Source organism: Oncorhynchus masou, chromosome 25 (genome assembly GCF_036934945.1).
Source record: "Oncorhynchus masou masou isolate Uvic2021 chromosome 25, UVic_Omas_1.1, whole genome shotgun sequence".
NCBI classification, from domain to species: Eukaryota; Metazoa; Chordata; class Actinopteri; order Salmoniformes; family Salmonidae; genus Oncorhynchus; species Oncorhynchus masou.
The window spans coordinates 30882376-30894543 of NC_088236.1; the positions used below are offsets into that span (position 1 = coordinate 30882376).

Consider the following 12168-nt stretch of genomic DNA (forward strand, 5'->3'; position numbering starts at 1 on the left):
GAGGGCAGGTAGTTTGCCCACGGTGATGTATTGTGCAGACCGCACCACCCTCTGGAGAGCCCTGCGGTTGTGGGTGGTGTAGTTGCAGTACCAGGCAGTGATACAGCCCTACAGGATGCTCTCAATTCTGCGTCTGTAAAAGTTTGTGAGGGTTTTAGGTGCCAAGCCAACTTTTGCTGTTGCACCTTCTTCACCACACTGTCTGTGTGGGTGGACCTGACAGTTTGTCAATGATATGTACGCCGAAGTACTTAAAACTTTCCCCCTTCTCCACTGCTGTCCTGTCGATGTGGATAGGGGGGTGCTCTCTCTGCTGTTTCCTGAAGTCCACAATCATCTCCTTTGTTTTGTTGAGTGAGAGGTTATTTTTATGACACCACACTCCGAGAGCCTTCACCTCCTCCCTGTAGGATTACATTTACATTACATTTAAGTCATTTGGCAGACGCTCTTATCCAGAGCGACTTACAAATTGGTGAATTCACCTTATGATGTCTTGTCGTTGTTGGTAATCAAGCCTACTACTGTTTGGTCGTCTGCAAACTTGATGATTGAGTTGGAGGTGTGCATGGTCACGCAGTCAAGGGTGAACAGGGAGTACAGGAGGGGGCTAAGCACACATTCTTGTGGGGCCCCAGTGATGAGCATTGGCGAAGTGGAGATGTTGTTTCCTACCTTCACCACCAGGGGTGGCTCGTCAAGAAGTCCAGGACCCCCATTGCACAGGGCGGGGTTGAGACCCAGGGCCTCAAGCTTAATGATGAGCTTGGAGGATACGATGGTGTTGAATGTTGAGCTATAGTCAATGAACAGCATTCTTACATAGGTATTCCTCTTGTCCAGATGGGATAGGGCAGTGTGCAGTGTGATGGCGATTGCATCATTTGTGGACCTATTGGGGTGGTAAGCAACTTGAAGTGGGTCTAGGGTGACAGGTAAGGTGGAGGTGACATGATCCTTGACTAGTCTCTCAAAGCACTTCATGATGACAGAAGTGAGTGCTACAGGGCGATAGTAATTTAGTTCAGTTACCTTTGCGTTCTTGGGTACAGGAACAACGGTGGCCAACTTTGGCCAGCAGACTGGGATAGGGAGAGACTGAATACACCAATCAGCTGGTCTGCGCATGCTCTGAGGACGCGGCTCGGGATGCCATCTGGGCCTGCAGCCTTGCGAGGGTTAACACGTTTAAATGTCTTGCTCATGTTGGCCACAGAGAGGGAGAGCCCACAGTCCTTGGTAGCGGGTCGCGTGGGTGATTTGGCAGCATGCCAGAAAAATGCGACCATTCACACAAACATCCTAAAATCTCCTAATATTTTTTTCCCCTTCATACAGTGACGTTATACTATGCTATTATATTCAGTTCTGTTATGTAGAATAGGCCTACTATCATTATGGGAACTTGTAGACATGGATTCATTTTTCATCTAACTTTATTAAATTATGCACCAATCACCAGAGTAGCCTGCAAACTGAAGTAGAGAATCCCGCACATGAGCAGTAGCTTCGGGACCTTTAGCTGCTGGGAAGAGGGGTCCAGAAAAGTGGGATCTGAAACCACTCTGAAAGTAATTTCATTAACCATTCAAGACACAGTAGAATGGGACCTTAAGTACTTACACAAATTAGTAACATATTGTACAAATGCACTTACAAATTCTGAACATATTGTACAAATTGGAATTCGTAACACACAAAAAAAGCAGAATGTAACATATCATACAAAATGGATGACGTTATACACAATTGTGCACAATTGTTCAGGGGCCCGTATTGGCTCGTGTGCCGTACTTTCAGAACTAATGGCTAAAAGTCAAACTAACCTCGATCTGGAACGCATCTTTAATTACCTAGTGGCCAATCACTTTGGACATTCTTTGTTCTCCAGGAGATTGCCTGTATGCACTTGCTCAGCACTTGCTCAGCAAGAGCTGTTTGGGAATGAATTGTCCCTGCAGCCAAGTGGGAGGTTAGTTTTGAGAAAAGTTTGCAATTCTCATAATAGTGTTTATTGTCATGTTTTGCTTTCCTACACTCTTAAAAGGGTTCCAAAAGGGTTCTTTGGCTGTCCCCATAGGATAACCATTTTTGGTTCCTCTGTGGAAAGGGTTCTACCTGGAACCAAAAAGGGTTCTTCAAAAGGTTATCCTATGGGGACAGCCGAAAAGAGTGTACTTGTTGTCATTTTTCAATCACTCATCCATGTATTGAGTCTTTTTGTGCCAACATGGTAATGTAAGGGGCCAGTAGGGATAACATACTTAGGCCAACCTGACGGGAAATGTTATGGAGATAGAAGGCCTATATTAATAGCACATTCTTCCTGACACAGAGGCTCAGTTGGTTTCAGATTTTCAGCTTGGATGGAGTGGAACAGATGGTATGGTACTTTATGTCAAGTTTGGGCTGACTGAAGACAATTTATTTAGCTACAAGTTAAGTGTGAAGTGACATTAAGCCAAAGTTTATTTTCTTGTAAGTACATGAATGCAGTTGTCACTACTTTCTGCACCTTTAGGCTATTCAATAAAATCCTGTACCAATTGCAAATCTTGCATTCTATGCATACCTACATTATCACCTACCTCTCTTGGCTGGATGGCATTTATAGGCATAGGCATATTTAGGCCTATTGTATTTTGGGATCCCTATGGATCAGTTGAATTTTGTAATGCTAAGTATTATCTGCAGATGGCGCACTAAGACAAATGTGCAAGGTCCAATGGCCTGGTCATGGCTAGAATGATCCAGTTTTTATCAAATTAAAGTCAGATTTTAATTTTCGTAGCAGATTAGACAAATTTACGCAGCAGGTTGGGATAATTGGGTTAAGGTTAGAAAAATAGTTAGCGTTAGCTAAAACTCAAAAAAATGTCCCTTTTGGCATTCATTTGACAAAAGCTGGATCTCTTCTAGCCATTACCCTATGTAACATCTCAATTATCACCCACCCTTCCAGTATCCCCGACACGCCCAGCGCACTCATGCCTTTATTTTCACAACAGCACGTGGCACTATGAGCCATTATATGGGTGATCACAGGTGGTTTCATATCCAATACCCAACAATAGAAGTACATTTCAGAAGTCTTCTTTTCTGACCCAGAGGCTTTTCATCACACTGACAACATAGTAGCGCGAATTGCTCTCAGAGAAGGCTGCGATACCTGTGAGCAGAAAGAACGGACATTGAAAACCTAATTTTTCTGCATTTTTGGAGGCGATTTGCGCGCAAGGGGTGGAGTGTTTCTGGTCCTGCGCTCTTTTAGCACTGTCTGTGAATTTAGTGCTGTCTGTCTACGAGTTTTTGACTTGTGATAGGCTATTCATCGGGAGAGCCCCGGTGTTGGATCTGCCGGTGTACGGACACACTTCGACTATCACTGATTTATTGACCAACTGCATTGATTTAGGTAAGTGTAATAGGCTACTTTCTGTATGTCTCCCATTACCGGTCAATTCACACTAGTCTATAGGCTAGGAATCATTTGATTCAATTAGGCCTCAATTCACTTTATATAGAGAAATGATAAGAAATCATGTATCCGAATGTATGCAATTTATGCTGGCCTATACCTATAAACATTAGATACAAGTGTTCTTGTTGACGCTGTCAAATTGTCTGTAAACCTTGGTTTGTGTAATTATTCACTTGATTGCTAATTTGAGGCTCCGTCAACACAGGCAGCCCATTTCTGATATTTTGTCCAATCAATAATCTGATTGGTCAAAAGACCAATTGGTGAAAAAAGATCGGAATTGGGCTGTCTGTGTTAATGTAGCCACAGTGCCCCAATGTTTTGTGTATCTTGGATTTATACCCAAACTCACAACAGGCTTGACTGTGCCTGTCTCAGACCTCCACCTGTTGGTTTGACCGAGTTTTCTTAATTAACTGTCACTGAAAAGAAGGAATAGTTGCCACCAACATCATTTTGGATTTCATTGACTGTGTTTACACAGGCGGTCTAATGGAGATGTTGCCGATTCTTTGGTATATCTGATACCAATCTAATCGCTTTCCTGATGTGTAAACAGCAAAACACAAATGCAATCTAATATTTTGAGTTAAGATTTATACCCTACCATGTATACTTCCACTGCTAAATAATTCCCCCACACACACGTTTTCAGGACCGAAAAATGCTTCAGTGCAAACTTAAATGCCTTAACCCAGACTGAAAGTGTGGAGAACAATATAGTTGGCATATAATCTTTTTAAGAACTAGAAATCACCAAAATAAAATCTAGACAGTCGAGATATGAAAATTCCCTACTGATTAATTTAGGAGTATTTTTGACAGGGCATGCAGTGTACATGCCCAGGGGCCCCCATTGGAGTCCCCATTTGGTTTTGTTATTTTTGAGCATAAGAACACAGAAATAGCCATGACAAAATGTAGAGTTGCAGGAAATTTGATGAAAAACGGCCAATTCTTCTCTCTGCTGGACTGATAAAAAATAAAGCCAAACTCTCATCCCCCTTCCCGTCTGCGACCATTGCCACGATTGTAAAAATAAATAAATAATACCATGCTAACACTGGTAGATTTAATTATTGGGCATTTTGAATGGGTGGGGAAAAAGCTGGACGTGTTTCCCAGGACTGTTGCTCTCAACCCAAGCCCCACTCAAACCCCCTGCCCCATTCCCCCTCCCTGCTGTTTGCACTGTACCTGTAACTCTCCATTGTGTTTGTTCTCTGCAACCTTTCATGTGATTGCTGCCCCCAACTCCCCTCCTCTTGTTTTCAATTGTCTATTTCCTGATGGTTCTGCTGTTCTTAGTGTGCAGGGCCATGGCACAAACAGTTAACAGACAAACAGTCCAGGGACAAAACAGACCACAGTAATTTTGGACAAGTAGTAGCCTACATTTTTGGAGAATGTAGGACAGTAGCCATCTCATTTAGCTGCTGTGGAAACATTATATATATATATATATTTGGCCATTTCTCTTGTTTTTCTTTATATGAACAACACAAATGATGTTTGCTATAGGCTCTATTGTGTAGAGCTCTTTTCCTGATTCACAAGAAGCAACATGCATGAAGTTGAAGTTCTGGAGGAAGTTACACACAGATGCAATCTGGTGGAGTTTGTATGATGAAAGCTTCACTGTTGCTTGTTCTCTTGTTTCGAGCATTGTGGTTTTCTCAGTGTCACTGGGTGACTGACTGGCACATGTTGACATCCTTTAAATACTTAGACATTTTTATTGAATTGAAACCTCAATTGCCATGTCTTTCGGTCTGTTTCTCCTTTCTTAGCATTTTCTTGTGTGTGTGAAACCACTGCCTGCGATGGCTTTAGACTTTGAATGAGCTGTGGAGACTTGTCGTTGCAACAGGATATTAAAAAAACAAATGTGCATGTGATCAACTTGACTAAGCAGTGGTAAATTTTCCTGTGACTTCCTCAGTGGTTCAGAAGTCTTAAAATCAAAGTTTATTGGTCTCGTACACAAATTTGCAGACGTTATTGCAGCGAAATGCTGATGTTTCTAGCTCCAACAGTGCACTAATATCTAGAAATGCATTAACAATGAGGATTGTCAGAGTCTGGGATAGCGTTTTATCTTTATACATACATACATACAGTTGAAGTCGAAGTTGACATACACCTTAGCCAAATGCATTAAACTTAGTTTTTCACGATTTCTGACATTTAATAATAGTAAAAATTCCTTGTCTTAGGTCAGTTAGGATCACCACTTTATTTTAAGAATGTGAAATGTCAGAATAATAGTAGTGAGTGAGTTTTTTAAATTTTATTTCAGCTTTTATTTCTTTCATCACATCCCCAGTGGGTCAGAGGTTTACATATACTCAATTAGTATTCGGTAGCATTTCCTTTAAATTGTTTAACTTGGGTCAAACGTTTCTGTTAGGCCCATTCCTCCTGACAGAGCTGGTGTAACTGAGTCAGGTTTGAAGGCCCCCTTGCTCGCACACGCTTTTTCTGTTCTGCCCACAAATTTCTATAGGACTGAGGTCAGGGCTTTGTGATGGCCACTTCAATACCTTGACATTGTTGTCCTTAAGCCATTTTGCCACAACTTTGGAAGTATGCTTGGGGTCATTACCCATTTGCAACCAAGCTTTAACTTCCTGATTGATGTCTTGAGATGTTGCTTCAATATATCCACATCATTTTCCATACTCATGATGATCTATTTTGTGAAGTGCACCAGTCCCTCCTACAGTAAAGCACCTCCACAACATGATGCTGCCACCCCGTGCTTCACGGTTGGGATGCATCTCTTTGGCTTGCAAGTATCCCCCTTTTTCCTCCAAACGTAACGATGGTCATTATGGCCAAACAGTTCTATTTTTGTTTCATCCCAGAGGACATTTCTCCAAAAAGAAAGATCTTTGTCCCCATGTGCAGTTGCAAACTGTTGTCTGGTTTATTTTATGGCGGTTTTGGAGCAGTGGCTTCTTCCTTGCTGAGCGGCTTTTCAGGTTTTGTCAATGTAGGACACGTTTTACTGTGGATATCGATACTTTTGTACCTGTCTCCTCCAGCATCTTCACAAGGTCCTTTGCTTTTGTTCTGTGATTGATTTTCACTTTTCACACCACAGTACGTTCATCTCTAGGAGACAGAACGCATCTTCTTCCTGAGCGGTATGTTGGCTGCGTGGTTCCCATGGTGTTTATACTTGCGTACTAGTGTTTGTACAGATGAACGTGGTACCTTCAGGCATTTGGAAATTGCTCCCAAGGATGAACCAGACTTGTGGTGGTCTGCAACTTTTTTTTTTCTGAGGTCTTGGCTGATTTCTTTTGAGTTTCCCATGATGTCAAGCAAAGAGGCACTGAGCTTGAAGGTAGGCCTTGAAATGCATCCACAGATATACCTCCAATTGACTTAAATTATGTCAGTTAGCCTATCAGAAGCTTCTAAAGCCATGACACAATTTTCTGGAATTTTCCAAGCTGTTGAAAGGCAGTCAACTGTGAACTTCTCACCCACTGGAATTGTGGTTACATTGAATTATAAGTCTGTCTGTAAACAATTGTTGGGAAAATGACTTGTGTCATGCACAGAGTTGATCTCCTAACCAACTTGCCTAAACTATAGTTTGTTAACAAGACATTTGTGGAGTGGTTGAAAAATAAGTTTTAATGGCTCCAACCTAAGTGTATGTATTCTTCCGACTTCAACTGTACATACATACTACCGTTCAAAAGTTTGGGGTCCCTTATAAATGTCCTTGTTTTTTAAAGAAAAGCACCTTTTTTGTCCATTTTTAAAATAACATCAAATTGATCAGAAATACATGTAATACAATATATTCATTGTTAATGTTATAAATTACTTTTGTAGCTGGAAACGCGTACAGAGGCCCATTAGGCGACTCCGAGATGCTGGCCTTCTAGGCAGAGTTCCTTTTTCCAGTGTGTCTTCTTTTGCCCATCTTAATCTCTCTTTTTTTTGGCCAGTCTGAGTTACGGCTTTTACTTTGCGTATCTGCCTTGGCCGCCTCTTCACTGTTGACGTTGAGACCGGTGTTTTGCGGGTACTATTTAATGAAGCTGCCAGGTGAGGCGTCTGTTTCTCAAACTAGACACTATAATGTACTTGTCCTCCTGCTCAATTATGCACCGGAACCTCTCACTCCTCTTTCTATTCTGGTTTATGCTGTTTTGTGAAGGGAGTAGTACACAGCGTCGTACAAGATCTTCAGTTTCTTGCCAATTTCTCACATGGAATAGCCTTCATTTCTCAGAACAAGAATAGACTGACGAGTTTCAGAAGACATGTCTTTGTTTCTGACCATTCTGAGCCTGTAATCGAACCTACAAATGCTGATGCTCCATATACTCAACTTTTCTAAAGAAGGCCAGTTTTATTGCTTTTTTTAATCAGAACAACAGTTTTCAGCTATGCTACCAATTGCAAAATTGTTTTTGAATGATCAATTAGCCTTTTAAAATGATCAACTTGGATTAGCTAACAACGTGCCATTGGAACACAGGAGTGACAATGGGTTGCTGACAATGGGCCTCTGTACGCCTATGTAGATTTTCCATAATAAATCAGCCTTTTCCAGCTACAGTAGTCATTTATAACATTAACAATGTCTACACTGTATTTCTGATCAATTTGATGTTATTTCAATGGACAAAAGCACATATTTTTTTCTTCTTTCAAAAACAAGGACATTTCTAAGCTGAATCCATGGCCATGGATTTGATTATTTCAGCAACATCCATTGCAATCTCCATAGTAAAACATTGGCAGTAGAATGGCCTGCACTGAAGTGCTCAGTGATGCAACGTGGCACTGTCATAGGGTGCAAACTGTCCAACAAGTCAGTTCGTCAATTTTCTGCCATACTAGAGCTCCCCTGGTCAAACTGTAAGTGCTGTTATCGTGAAATGTCTTGGGGCAACAATGGCTCAGCCGCACAGTGGTAGGCCACACAAGCACACAGAACAGAACCGCTGAAGCGCGTAAAAAATAATCTGTTTTAACTACCGATTTCCAAACTGCCTCTGGAAGCAACATCCGCGCAATAACTGTTCATCAAGAGCTTCATGAAATGGGTTTCCATGGCTGAGCAGCCGCATGCAAGCCTAAGATCACCATGCAATGCCAAGTGTCAGCTGGAGCTGTGTAAGTCTTGCCACCATTGGACTCTGGAGCAGTGGAAAAGTGTTATCTGGAGTGATGAATCACGCTTCACCATCTGGCAGTCAGGAGAACGTTACCTGTTTGAATAAATAGTGCCAACTGTAAGGTTTGGTGGAGGTGGAATAATGGTCTGGGGCTGTTTTTCATGGTTCGGGCTATGCCCCTTTAGTTCCAGTGAAGGGAAATCTTAATGCTACAGCATACAATGGCGTTTCTGTGCTTCTAACTTTGTGGCAACAGTTTGGGGAAGGCCATTTCCTGTTTCAGCATGACAAAGCCACCATGCATAAAGTGAGGTCCATACAGAAATGGGTTATCAAGATTGGTGTGGAAGAACTTCACTGGCCTGCACATAGCCCTGACCTCAACCCCATCGAACACCTTTGGGCTGAATTGGAACGCCGACTGTGAGCCAGGCCTGGTCGCCCAACCTCATTAATGCTCTTGTGGCTGAATGGAAGCAAGTTCGCCCCCCCCCCCCCCCAAAAAAAATAAATAAATATATATTTTCCACCATAATTTGCAAATAAATTCATAAAAAAAATCCTACAATGTGATTTTTCTGGAATTTTTTTTCTTCTCATTTTGTCTGTCATAGTTGAAGTGTACCTATGATGAAAATTACAGGCCTCATCTTTTTAAGTGGGAGAACATGCACAATTGGTGGCTGACTAAATACTTTTTTTGCCCCACTGTATAAGTAAATGTGTGTCCCAATACATTTGGTCCCTTTTAAAATGGAGGGACTATTTACAAAAACTGCTTTAGTTTCTAAACAGTTCACCTGATATGGATGAAAATATCCTCAAATGAAAGCTGACAGTCTGCACTGTATAACTTCAAAGCTCTGGAGTACAGACTCAAAAAAAAAACTCTGTTTTAATAATTACTGAGAGCACTGTGTATGGACAGTATAAACATAGAAAAGGTGTGTACAGCAGACGTTAATATGATCCGTGAGGGGGGTCTGATTGCTGACTCCCTACAATCTGTATAGTGATAACACCAGTAACATGATGCTGTCGAGAGGGAGTGCGAAGTGGAGCCAGTGCACTCTGAAGCCACACAACTGACACAACCATGGCTACTGTACCAAGTACAGTAGTAACAGTAGCTGCCAGATATGTGGCATGGTCGTTTTTAGGATAGTATATAAAGAACCTTGATAAAATAATGATGTCCCTTGCGTGGAAGGTTAAATTCATAATGATATTGAAATTCCAGAGATGTATTGGAGATATGTTGGGCTAAATATAAACGCTGCCAAGTTTTCCTTTTAAGAGGGAGTAACCTGCAGCTCACTATTAGATGGTAATATAGGTCTCACACAACATGGGAAGATCTTAGTCACTCATCTCCCTTCAGCAACACCCCATTCTTTTCTTATCTATTCTGTTATTGTTTGATATGTCCTCATCACCTTAGTGATGGCAATTTTACTTGATGAAGTCACTGCGTGTGATTAGTGTTAGAATGTTGAGAATGTAATTCCTTTTTGACACAGGGAGAGGCTTTCCATGGCATTCCTCTCTCTATTCAATGGGTGTGTGTGTCAGGGCAGGCGGCAGGACGGGTGTCCATCAGCCACAGTCCTCCTCACGAAAGGGAGTGTGCTTGAAAACATTACAGGGCATCAGCAAGACAAGAACACTCACGAAGGCTTTGTGAAGTTCAGAGCTAAATTGCCACAAGCGAGAGATTTTCATGTGTGAATCATACCCAGACCATTCTGCTACAACCACAGCAGTGGATGTGTGTTTCTCTGCATTAAAGTTCAGCCAGAAGCAAGTTGAGATGAAGTACATCTGCAGATTGAATCATGCCATTCCCTCTGCATTAGCACAAAGTTCTGCTCCAATGAATTTTGTCGCTGACTTCCAGGAAAAAGGCCTGTGTAAAACCTGGTTCTGTAGTAACCAGGGGGAAAAGTGAGGAGTGTGAGCTGAGCATGGTGCATAAACAGACATGTTCATATCCAGGCCTGGCATCTTCTCTGTGCTAGCCAACAAGACTCCTCTTTAAAGAACATCAATCAGAATAGAGAAACCAATGGCATAATTGTTGTTTAGTGACGTGCACATGAAACCAAAGACTCACCCAAAGGTGTGTTAGCATTATCTTGCTATACTTAGTTCTGCTAAACTGTAGATGATATCACAGACCTGTTTTAGCAGGACCCACACCCACTTTCACAATTACGTAGTTTTGAATGACGGTAAACAAAGAATTCACAGGGAGGGAGTACTTTAGACAAGTTGCATTGTGTCAAAGGTATGGCACTTGTGGTGGTGAATTGGCCTCCAGGTTACTCCCATCCCAAGCCCCAGACTCAGTGCCACCAGTGGACACTCCTGTATCTCTCTCTACCAAGTCGACAGCAGTGACCCTTTCCTGCCCCTGTGTGTTATGTTGTGTACTTGGAAGCGTTTCCATGTTGTGTATAGAAGATGCTAGTCACTGAGTGTACAGTCAGTAACCCAGGCTTACCAGTGGCTAAAGCTAATTGATTTTAATCTGCAGTGTGTGTGTTTGAGCAGTGAGGAACAGTCTGAAGGCCAACACCAAGATACTTGAGCTGTTCTACTCTGTCCTGTGTGTGTGTCTCCTACCTTTACCCTTAAGGGCTGCTCACTCAAAAACATGACAAGTGCCTTTTCATTTGAGTATGACCGTTTTAACTCTCCTCAGATGGATCATTCCCCACTTGGAAACTGAATGCAGCCTTCAAGTCTGTCTGTGCAGTTGATTTCCACAGCCTTTATCAAACTCATTATTGCTTCATTCACCTTTGACTCCAGATTTCACAACTGAAACTCTGGATGATACTGCATATAAAGTGCTGATAAAATGTCCCAGGTATTTGGTAGGCAGGTGTAGCACAGCGGAAGTGAGAGGTAATTTGACTCGCTGGACCTACCAGTTTCTATTTCCTACTGTAAGTACATTTACATTTTAGTCATTTAGCAGATTCTCTTATCCAGAGTGACTTACAGGACACACCGACAGATTTTTCACCTAGTCTGCTCAGGGATTCGAACGACCTTTCTCAGCGACTTTTCTGTTACTGGACCAACACTCTGCCACCAATTAATCATGAACTTCTGTTTACCTGATGAGTGAGGACATGTGAGCCAGATGTATTACTTCGTTACTTTAATTCCTCCCTGTAGTGTGGGTGTTTTTTATTGCACCGCCAGGGCAGGGAGATAGCACCAGAATAAAATAAGCCACATAGTTTTTTAACCCTCTTAAAGCTGGTGTGATTTGGACTACTAACCCTTTAGACATTGTTTTAGAGCTAGACTTCTGGTTTGTACCATTTGGATTTGTCTATTCCTTCGATATAAGTCTGTGTGATTAACAGGGGCTGAGCTAGAGTGGTGTTTGTGAGACTTGGGCAGATCCCGAAGGGGCCCGGTTTCAGGTCTATTTACCAAAACGTCTGTAGAGTAGGCTTGGGTGGCATACTAGGGTATTTGGAAATAGCCACAGTATGGATTAATCTGTCATTTATTTTTACTGAA

The 12168-nt window shown here is 42.0% G+C and overlaps 1 protein-coding gene across 2 annotated transcripts in view; it reads left to right on the forward strand.

Annotated features, from left to right (window-relative positions):
- Window positions 1-3005: 3005 nt before the first annotated feature.
- Window positions 3006-12168, forward strand: part of pdlim2 (PDZ and LIM domain 2 (mystique)) — a 55776-nt gene continuing 46613 nt past the window's right edge. Inside the window, exon 1 of one of the 2 annotated variants that reach the window (XM_064937318.1) lies at window positions 3006-3415. The gene's annotated coding sequence lies outside the window, so the exon portion shown is untranslated. Of the gene's footprint in view, window positions 3416-11491; window positions 11580-12168 lie in introns of those variants that run through there. The other variant, XM_064937319.1, reaches the window with a different exon arrangement.